This window comes from Urtica dioica, chromosome 8, assembly GCF_054948205.1.
Source record: "Urtica dioica subsp. dioica isolate 48M chromosome 8, U.dioica_male_clone48M_v1_H2, whole genome shotgun sequence".
NCBI lineage: Eukaryota > Viridiplantae > Streptophyta > Magnoliopsida > Rosales > Urticaceae > Urtica > Urtica dioica.
This window is the reverse complement of record NC_142763.1, coordinates 5,686,466-5,697,169: the sequence shown is the minus strand read 5'-3', so window position 1 is coordinate 5,697,169 and position 10,704 is coordinate 5,686,466. Positions and strand designations below refer to the sequence as shown.

Sequence of the window (10,704 nt, the reverse complement as noted above, 5' to 3'; positions counted from 1 at the left end):
AATGTATAATATTTTATAAATTTGAGCTATTTTGTATGTAATATTTTTTATATAATATTTTGTATGTAATATTTTCAAATGAAATAGAATCTTCACAAAATATTTGAAGACTAAAATATGTAATAATATTTTGTTGTAATACTTGATACATTGTATATAATACTTAAAAAAAAAAAAAACCGACAGCAGCAAAAACGACAGTAAAAACGACAAACGACGAAAATCGGCGAAAAACGACAAACACCGAAAAACGACGACGAAACGACATATTACCCTTTCGACGGCCGTTGACTTGCCGGAAACGACTTTCCGGACGAAATTCTTGGAAATTCGTCGGCTTTTAAATCATTGGTTCTAGGTACATAAATTTAATAATAATTCAAAAGTGTCGATACAAATTAAATTTTTTATGAATAATTTAAATATAAATATGCAATCAATTTATAACGATTATTTTCTCTAATATTTTTTTTAAAAGAAATACGATTTAAGGAAAGAAATATCTATTCCTTTACACCATAAAAAAATGAGTTTAGTTTTATTTTGTTGGATGTATCGAGTTCATTGTGTATATTTTTAAGAGTTGAAACCTAGAATAAAGTCAATATAGCGGCTCATAATTTTATAATTTACTTTTTTTTTTTATAAAAATAAACTCATTTGTTTTGAATATATCTCGATGAAGTCTATGATTAACTTTGAGTTACATGATTAAAAATGAATTTTATTTTTCAAAATAAAACAATTTATTTAAAAAAAAAAATAATCATATAAAACTAACAATTGTTTTAAGTTTACATCAAAATAATCAAAATTCTTATCTATTTAGCAATTTTTTTATACAGCTATACTACATATAAATTGCATACCTCAATATGTAAATCTATTCACATCTAATATTTGCCTTCTTTATTTTTTTTTTATTTGGACTATCTCTAATTTTTAGATAAACCTAACTAGCTAATAATATACCAATAAAAAAATCAAAATGAATGATTTTTTGTAGGGCGGTACAAAACCAAACCGAAAATCGAAGAAAACCGATATCCAAACCGACCGAAACCGAAATTTGGAGTCACGTCAGCTTATCGAAATTCGAATTCGGATAACCGATCCGGTTTACAAAATTGGATCGGATATCGGATTTGATTTTGGGAAAATCTGGATATCGGTTATTTAACCGATTTTTTTAATTAAAAAAAAACTTCTCATATATCAACTCCTACTGCTACTACAACTTGATTTGATTATGTGATTTATAAAGGTTTAATTTATATTCCATTAATAGGACAATTAATTTTATCGTATTGTCTTATTATGTATTTGGTTCAAAATATTATTATATTATCATATCATGTATTGTTACTTTGAAGAAGGAAGTAATATTTTGATATATGGTTCAAAAGATTTTTTGGTGTTGTTTGTTTCCATTCCATTGGATATATGGTTGTAATTGTAAATACAAACTGAATGTTAAATGTTGAGAGTTGAGTGGGTGCCAACCTAGTTGGGATGTGCTCAACCTCTCATATATCATTCCTTTCTTGATCAATATCAATGAAGTATTATTTTTATTCCATTTTTACATTCATGTTTTTACTACCTGATTATTTATCATTTTAATTTTAATTTTAATTTTTTTGTTTGCATCAACAGATAATCATATACAATTAATATGCCAAAACGTAGTTTTGTTTTGTTGCTTTAGATAGAAATAAACTGGTATAGTTCACAATGAAAGAAGAGTCCAAATAACAGTAAAAAAAAAAATAGAAAGAAAAAAAAAATGGAAGCATGCTAAAACGTGAACATGCTTATACTATTTCCTATTTTATTTTGCAAGTATGGAAAAATTATCAAGACAACGTTTCTTAGTCCTTAACTATACGTACGTGCTTTCATGCTAATAATAAAAAATAAAATAAAAAGATAAAATATCCCTCTTCCCCCTTTCAACTCATAAACACCCAAGGGAAATGTGGTTCCTAAGGAGACAAATAACTAATAATAGTGACAAAAATATTAATTTTTTAGACAAAACACTACGTATATACTCATTTTTTTTTTTTGTAAAAATACCACATGTTACTATTTAGTAACGCCGTAACTATTTCCACCGTTAAGTTCAAACATAAATTTTAACGGCGAAAGTATTAATACATAACTAAATTTGTGACATGAGATATTTTTGCCCAAGAAAAAAATGAGTATAAATATCGATTAGAGTAAATTTGAGCAGTTTTGCCGCCATTTTATTTTTCAAATTTGAGCATTGCATTCTTTTATTTTTCATTCAAACCATCACTCACACTTAGACAAAGTTCTAATATCCTCTTTTGAAGCTCTTTTTTCAATTACACTATTCCCATTCTTATATATATATCTTCCCATCTCTCTATCAAGCTCAAAACACAAATGGCTTCCTCCACAATGCTGTCATGGACCGACAAGCAAAACAAGGCCTTCGAGCGTGCTCTTGCCTTGTTCGACAAGGAAACCCCTGACCGTTGGGTCAAGGTTGCAAGAGCCGTTGGCGGGAAAACTGCTGATGAGGTTAAGGTGCACTGTGAGCTCCTCGTCGAAGATATTAAGTTTATCGAGTCCAACCAAATTCCGCTCCCAAAGTACAAGACCACCGGTGGGTGGTAAAAGGAGGTATACCATGCATGGTTATCAAATATAAGAGTTCTCTTTTTTTTTTCTATTCAAACTATTTACAACTACTTTTTCCCATCTAAATAACAAGCCCAGATTTTTGTCCCACGATAGTGCTTCCCAAATCCAAAGCTTACTAATGGCTCAATCAGCACTAACTCCTATAGTTGGTTGATGCCATAACTTATTTATCATAATATGCCCATTCATTTAATGATATTTATTAACCGTTCGGATTTTCCGATGTTATTTAATTATGTTACAAGCATCGTATAGAATTTATCCAAAAATGCTCATCCTTTGAATATTCTATTTAAAAATAATAATTACCGATGCATTTATTTACTTGTTCAATTATTAAAGAAATTTCGCTTATTAATCTTTATTTATATTTATTTTTATAGGAAATAGCTTCGTCAAAATTTGTGGTTCCTAATAAGGAGACAAATAACTAATAATAGCGGCAAAAATATTAAATGTTTAGACCAAACACTACTTATATACTATTTTTTTTTTTTTTACAAAAATACCACATGTTACTATTTAGTAGTGCCGTAACTACTTGCACCGTTAAGTTCAAACATAAATTTTAATGGCAAAAGTATTCATACGTAACTAAATTTGTAACATCGGGTATTTTTGCCCAAGAAAAAAATGAGTATAAATAGCAAACTTTGAGCATTTTTGCCGTCATTTTTTTTTTCAAATGTCATAAAAATTTAACAAGGCACATCCGTGACAACTAGCCACATCCCACCTCACCCCTCACTCTTTTCCCCTTATAAAAAGCAAGCCTTGCATTCTTTTATTTTTCATTCAAACCATCACTCACACTTAGACAAAGTTCTAATATCCTCTTTGAAACTCTTTTTTCAATTACACTATTCCCGTTCTTATTATCTTCTTCCCATCTCTCACAAGCTCAAAACACATATGGAGTCCTCCACAATGCCGTCATGGACCGACAAGCAAAACAAGGCCTTCGAGCGTGCTCTAGTCTTGTTCGACAAGGAAACCCCTGACCGTTGGGTCAAGGTTGCAAGCGCCGTTGGCGGGAAAACTGTCGATGAGGTTAAGGTGCACTGTGAGCTCCTCGTCGAAGATATTAAGCTTATCGAGTCCAACCAAATTCCGCTCCCAAAGTACAAGACCACCGGTGGGTGGTAAAAAGAGGTATACCATGCATGGTAGTCAAATATAAGAGTTCTCTTTTTTTTTCTAGTCAAACCATTTACAACTACTTTTTCCCATCTACATAACAAGCCCAGATTTTTGTCCCACGATAGTGCTTCCCAAATCTAAAGTTTACTAATGGCTAAATCAGCACTGGCTTCTCACTTATATACCGATAAGAATCTGTTAACAAAAAGAAAAAGCCTTCCTAAAAATAAATTTATAAATCTATTAAAAAACACATTCGTGTTTACTGTTATTAGTTCCTGGAAAACACATCCTTATTTGATATATACAATAACTAACTGAAGCGAGCGGTTTTATTTTATTTTTTATATTTTTTTTTCGTTTCATGTATTTAATTAATTACTGGAATCTATTTACAAACCACTAATTTTGTGGCTTCACGTACTTATTATTTTATTGTTTTCCATTGCAGGATTAGAAACCTCAAGCTCAACCATGTATCGGATTAAATATGATCGAAGAATAATCTAATTTTTCGTTTTATTTCATAATTTCTAGCTATGCATGTTTAGTTCGTTTCGTAATTGTTGTTTCTATTTCTTTCTTGATTATCTCTGTCTGTCTCCCTAGCTTTTTGTTCTGCAATCTCGTATTTTCCAATAGAAGATTTCATTATGAGATCATTCTGTTATAATCAGTAGTCTCTCGCCTTCTCTCTCTCTCTCTCTCTCTCTCTCATATCAGCGTGTCACATTTCTGATGCAAATACTGAATCAGCAATGTAAAATCTTCGAAAAATATATCATACGAAACAGCCAAACAGAAACCGCAGCTCAAAAAGCAGAAGAAGAAAAAAGATATATGAAGCGAAACCGAGAGATCTCTGACTTAACCAAAAGGATGTATTTGAGTTACTAAATAACTATTTCTAGGGAGACTTAAGTAATAAACAGTATGCTCAAAAAACACACAAATAGATGCACAGCTTAGAGGATAAATAGGATTTTTTTCCCCTAAACATAAAGTAATAATGTTCTTTTAATAGAAAGGTCCAATAAATTTTACATTCGATGTCCCTCAACCTCATATTTTGCAATCTGCATTCACCTTAGAAAAACAATTTACTATGTATAAGCCAATTTTAAAAAGTTATCCATATAAATATTACTCAAATCATTAGGATTCGTTCCCCCTCAAAATTCCACCATTTATATAAATCTTCAATAAGTCAAAAATATTTATTACAGAATGTGTAATTTTTTTTCATATATCCAATTTTAGATTAGATTTTATACGCACTCCCCAAATATCGACATTAATATTAATTAGGTCACTCTTCAAATATCCAAAAAGAGTTGTACCATTAGTGATAATTTATTAGTTTTATTTTTTGTTTTACATAGCACACTGTTTTTTTTATAAGGTCAATGATCAATCTATTTTGTTTAACATGTCAAAAAAGTTCTCATAAATAGCACAAAACGAAAAAAAAATAAAAATAAAATAAAATAAAATTGAACTACCAACTTGTTCAAAGCATCTCTTGGTACAATGAAACGATACAAGGCATATCTGTAAATGCAATTCCCTTTTTTTGGGTTGGTACGAGAACTAAGTACTAATTCTTCAAGTCAATTAGTATTTGAGAAAAAAATTATATTTTTCCATATATGCTAGTTGATAAATTTTGTGACATATCAATATGGCAACGTAGTAGAATAATGCTTTATTAAAATCCTTTAGTTGGTTGATGCCATAACTTATTTATCATAATATGCCCATTCAATGATATCTATTAACCGTTTCGATTTTCCGATGTTATTTAATTATATTATAAGCATCGTATAGAATTAATCTAAAAATGCTCATCCATTGAATATTCTAATTTAGAAATAATAATTACCGATGCATTTATTTACTTGTTCAATTATGAAAGAAATTTCTCTTATTAATCTTTATTTATATTTATTTTTATAGGAAATAGCTTCGTCAAAATTAGTTTGAGCAATTTCAATAAGATATTCTCCGCAGAAGAACCAGCTGTGTCAATGCTTCTCACTAATTAATAGTTTCCGCCTCAACCAGATAGAATTAGAAATCTCGTGTCACCAAACCTTGTTGGAATCAACGAGCTAACCTACTTTAATAAGATTGTGGATAGCTTCTTTAATAGTACTAGAGCCATGAGAAATTTAGACTATGCATAAGTTATTACAAGCAACAAAATATCATTAAAAATCAACTCTATCGGAGTCGTATTATACCCATCGTTGAAGTTTGTAGATCATATATCTAGATTATTAGTAATGTAAATTTATTTTTTAAATTCAAGTTACTTGTATTGAAGCATTATAGAATTTGTATTATATGCGACATTATTTAGTACCCTTATTTGGATTATTCATATTCTAATATTTAAATTTAACGTGCCATATAGATAATTAAAGAAATATATAACGAATTTTTCTAATATTTATTCCTAATATATTTAAAAAAATATTCTTACAATATCTTAATAAAAATGACGAATGATTTATTACAATTAGCTAATTATCTAGTTTCATTTAAAATTCTAGCCAAAATTTCATTTTATTAAAAAAAATTATTAACTTTATTCTATAATGTATAGGTATAGACCTAAAGTAAATTAATCACCCAAGACATACTGAGGCTTCTTAATAAATGTATAATTTATATTCCATTAATAGGACGGTTAATTTTATCGTATTGTCTTATTATGTATTTGGTTCAAAATATTATTATATTATCATATGATGTATTGTTACTTTGAAGAAGGAAGTAATATTTTGATATCATATATACGCATACATATACCACGTGGTGAGAAATGAGCAACGAGAAGTTGTATTCGGAGCTGCGTATATTACATTAATTACAATTGGCAATGACTTAACTTACCTGATTTACTCTCATAAAACAAATCACAAGCTGAAACCCTACTAGTGATTTTTTGAAGGGAATCAAGCAAAGTGAGCAACGAAAGTTGTCAAGCCCCGGTAAAAGATGAGGCGTGATTAAAGAATAAAATTAAACATTAATAAACTTTACATAACTAACCCACGGTGCATACTCAGTTATATACTTTACAAGTCCAAAGATAAAAGAAAGAAAACGAAAAATAAAACCAACCTTCGACACTTGATAGTCTATCCAGCGAAAACCTTCAAACTCTCGACCACACTTAATCCCGAGGTCTTCCTAACCCTTCTCCTTCTCACATCCTGATTATAAGAAAAATTTGAGGGAAATAGGGGTGAGCCTGAGGCTCAATAGGTGCTATAGTAATGGTTTGATTTTTAAAAAGATTTTCGAAAATAATACTTACTTTATAATAATAATATTCTTGTCCCGCGTAAATCACCATACACGTACAAGTATAATAATAGTCTTATACGTGTAAATCATCATACACGCACAAGTATAACTTGCAAGTATGTAAATTGCATGAATGTAAATGACATAAATGTAAATGACGGAATGCTGATGCTAGAAATGTAAATGCAAGAAATGCAATTGAATTTAAATGTGCATCTACGCTCATTTAAACGTCTACTATTTCCTGAGCCCCTGTCAACATAACCCGTGACAGTCCTCTGATCAGAATGGTGCACTCTCCACACCCTTATATATATACGATTGCACTCTCCGCTTCATATGTATACGTTTCCGGCTCTATTAGGATATACAAAATATTTTATTTCGCAAATACGGGATATATGTATAATATCGAAAATATTCTCAACTTCATAATCGGATATCCCGAGTTGAAGTTCCGCCACATTTTGGAAACGATTCTAGGTTTCGTGGCACGTTCACAATCATTTTCATTTCGAAAATAATATATACTTGAGGCCAAACCATAAAATCAGGAGAGAAGGGTTATAATAACCTACCTCGAGAGTAAGCGTCTATGTCGCTCTTCCACGAGACATTCGCTCGTCTTGTGAACCTGAACGTTCACCAATACCGAGAATCCAGACGTTCACTTACTCCGTGAACCCTCTAAACGACTTTCAATCTTGAGTCCTATCACAGTAAATCAAACCGATCCTGAATCAGAATTCTACGAGTAATCCACAATACTCAAACTCAAACGTACGATTTACAAATTGTAAGACCCAAAGGCATATCCACTATAAGGAATCCAAGTTCTCAGAACAAAACTTCAAACGATACGAGAAAGTGTAAACTCGAACGAAAAACTACGTTCAATCTCAAAACCGAGAAAGTAATTCTAATAAGCAAGCCTCGTTCTTCTCTTTTCCGAATTCCAAAGGAAAATATTCAAATTTATTATTACTAAGCTCGAGTAATCGAGAAATCGAACATTAAATCAAAATCGACTCTTAACTCTCAAAATCCTTAAACGAGCTTGATAATAATAACGAATAATCCATTTTTTTTCTCTTTACAACTTACATCGAAACCGACTTATAAAAAAATGTACCAACTAACTCGAAACGATTCGTACAAAAATAACTTTAAACTTCATAATTACAAAACAATAAATAACTCGCTAAATTCTAAATGGACAATTCGCGAGTCTCCGAGCCAAAACCGAAACGCCGTTATCCACCCGACGTTCTCTCGGTCTCGTTCGGCCTCGTCGACGACGTTCGCGCGATAGCTCCGTCATGTCTCGGGCCGTGTCCTCGTCGTCCCGAACGGCCGCTGTTTTGGGCTCTGCGTAGCCCGCCCTAATCGAGTCTAGACCCTCGATAACAAAACTCACCATCGAAACAAAACTCATTAACAAGTCATACAAATTTTCCGAGGCATCCTAAATATCGTCCAAATTCAAAGAAAATCCCAATAATTCCTCTCAAATCCATACTTTCAAACAACAAACATCATCATTAAGCTCAGCCAAACATCAACAATCAACTAATTTTCCGAAATCACCCAAGAAATCAAAAATCCCAATTTCAGTTACAACCCTAGAATCACAAAATTCACTTCGGGTTTGAGTAATTCTCACCTAATCTCCATGAAATTCAATCTTCTCGGTGGTTTCTCCTTCTTCCCCGGCGCTTCTTTCCTTGGCGGCGGTCCTTGGTGGCTCGCGGCGATCTCTCTCCCTCGGTCACGGCGCGCGCGCGCGAATCACAAAAGGAGAAGAAGAAGAAGATGAGAAGATGAGGAAGAAAAAAAATAAAGAGGTGATGATTATGGCGGTTGAGGATGATGATGACTCGTTCTTGATTGTTGTTGTTTTGTTTTGTTTTTTTTTTCTTTGTTCTCTCTTCTTGCAGGTACCGCACGGTGGAGATAAGAAAGGAAGAAGAAGATTCAGGAAGAAATGAGAAGAAATGAGTAAAAGAAAAGGGTTTTCATTTTATGTAAAGGAAAAATTCTATAATTGCTCACCAAGTCCTTTTTGTCTCCACGGACTGTAAACTGACCCCGAGCTCAACATTTTATTTCAAATGGCTCCAGAAAACAACTAACCTAGACAAAGAGCAAGTACATATAAATAAAACTATTATGAGCATAGAAGTTTACTAACCTTTTTAGACGTTTGAACGTTGAGAAGCTTTTGAAAAAATGTTGCAACGTTCGTCTCCCCTCGCAGCACGTCTCTCTTCCTTCCTCGGCAACTCGAGCAACCACGAAAGTTTCTATCACTAAATCACTCGAGAGAAAAAGAATTAGTGTGTAGGCACTTTTAAACACTACGACTTAAGAACGAGTCTTGAAGTCGCAGAGCTAAACACTAGGTTAAATGAGGACCTAGGTGCCAAAACAATAAAAACGAAATTGAATAGAGAGAGAGAGAGAGGAGAGGGGCGGCCAAGTCTAGAGAGAGAAGCTCTCAATCTCTAAAACTTTGGATGAATGAAATGTGAAGAACAAGGCTCCTATTTATAGGAGAGGTCTCACCTTCAATAAGGTAGTTTCTTCTTCTATAGAATATCACATATTCATGAGCCAATTTCATTTTCTTCTTCTACATTTGGGCGGCCAAGACTTGCCAAGCAAGTCCTTGGATTTGTTTCCTCTTTTATTTGCTTCTCCCTTGACCCATTTGGGCGCCCACCTTGGTTTCCTCTTAGGGGAAATTTGTTTCCTCTTTTTCTTTTGGCAAGTATCTTCATACATTCATGCACAAAATATTCTCTCTTTCTTTGGGTATGTTGGGCGCCTATTTCAATCCAGAAAGGCCTTCTAGAAGCTTTTCCATTTGTTCATGACAACATGAAAAAAGCCCATTAAGAATTTTCAATAAAATTCTTATGAAATGAAATTAATCCACAAGGCCCAATAAATATAATTTGGCCGAGTGATGCATGTCATCGAATGACCATGTCAAAAAATTTATTGACATTCATTTCATCATATGTCTCAAAAGACAAAAATACCCTTTTGACAATTTTCGTTCTTGTTTTGACTTAGCTTCCAGTTTAACTATTCCTACTCGATGTGATTCGTGACAGTGACCTCATGGATCCAAATGAACAAAGTTTGAGCTAAACACTTGGACTCAAAAAGTTCACAAAACCTTTTCCAAGTTTAGCTTAATGTCAACTGACTCCACTAAACAGTTGACACTGAAAATCTCTCGGTTCAAATGAATTTATTTTCTACTCAAGAATTCAACCTAATTGTAATGAGTGGATCCACAGAATATTATCAGTGTTTACCCTTCATGAATAGCATCAGCTAGTCGGGATTTACAAAATTACCATTTTACCCTTCTAGCTGTTATTTCCTCAACTCCTTTGTCGCTTGTGAATAAGTTAGAAACAATGTATTGACGATGAGCTAACAAGTCACATTGTTTCATCCAAAAGAGTCATGACTCAATTTGGACATTGGCCAGTTCATTTATTCACACTCCAAGGAACAAAGCATGGGGTGATATACATTGCATTTCAGCAATCTTGTACA

General features: G+C 32.4%; 1 long non-coding RNA gene and 1 pseudogene across 1 annotated transcript; one reads left to right on the top strand and one right to left on the bottom strand.

The window, feature by feature from the left end:
- Positions 1–2,415: 2,415 nt before the first annotated feature.
- On the top strand, positions 2,416–2,649 carry LOC149387567 (transcription factor RADIALIS pseudogene; annotated as a pseudogene).
- A 4,011-nt stretch (positions 2,650–6,660) lies between these two features.
- On the bottom strand, positions 6,661–9,121 carry LOC149387566 (uncharacterized). The gene is made up of 3 exons (XR_016300582.1): positions 8,795–9,121; positions 7,710–7,842; positions 6,661–7,037 (listed from the first exon to the last, which is right to left on the bottom strand). It is a non-coding gene; the product is annotated as an uncharacterized LOC149387566 (long non-coding RNA).
- Between the last annotated feature and the right edge of the window lie 1,583 nt (positions 9,122–10,704).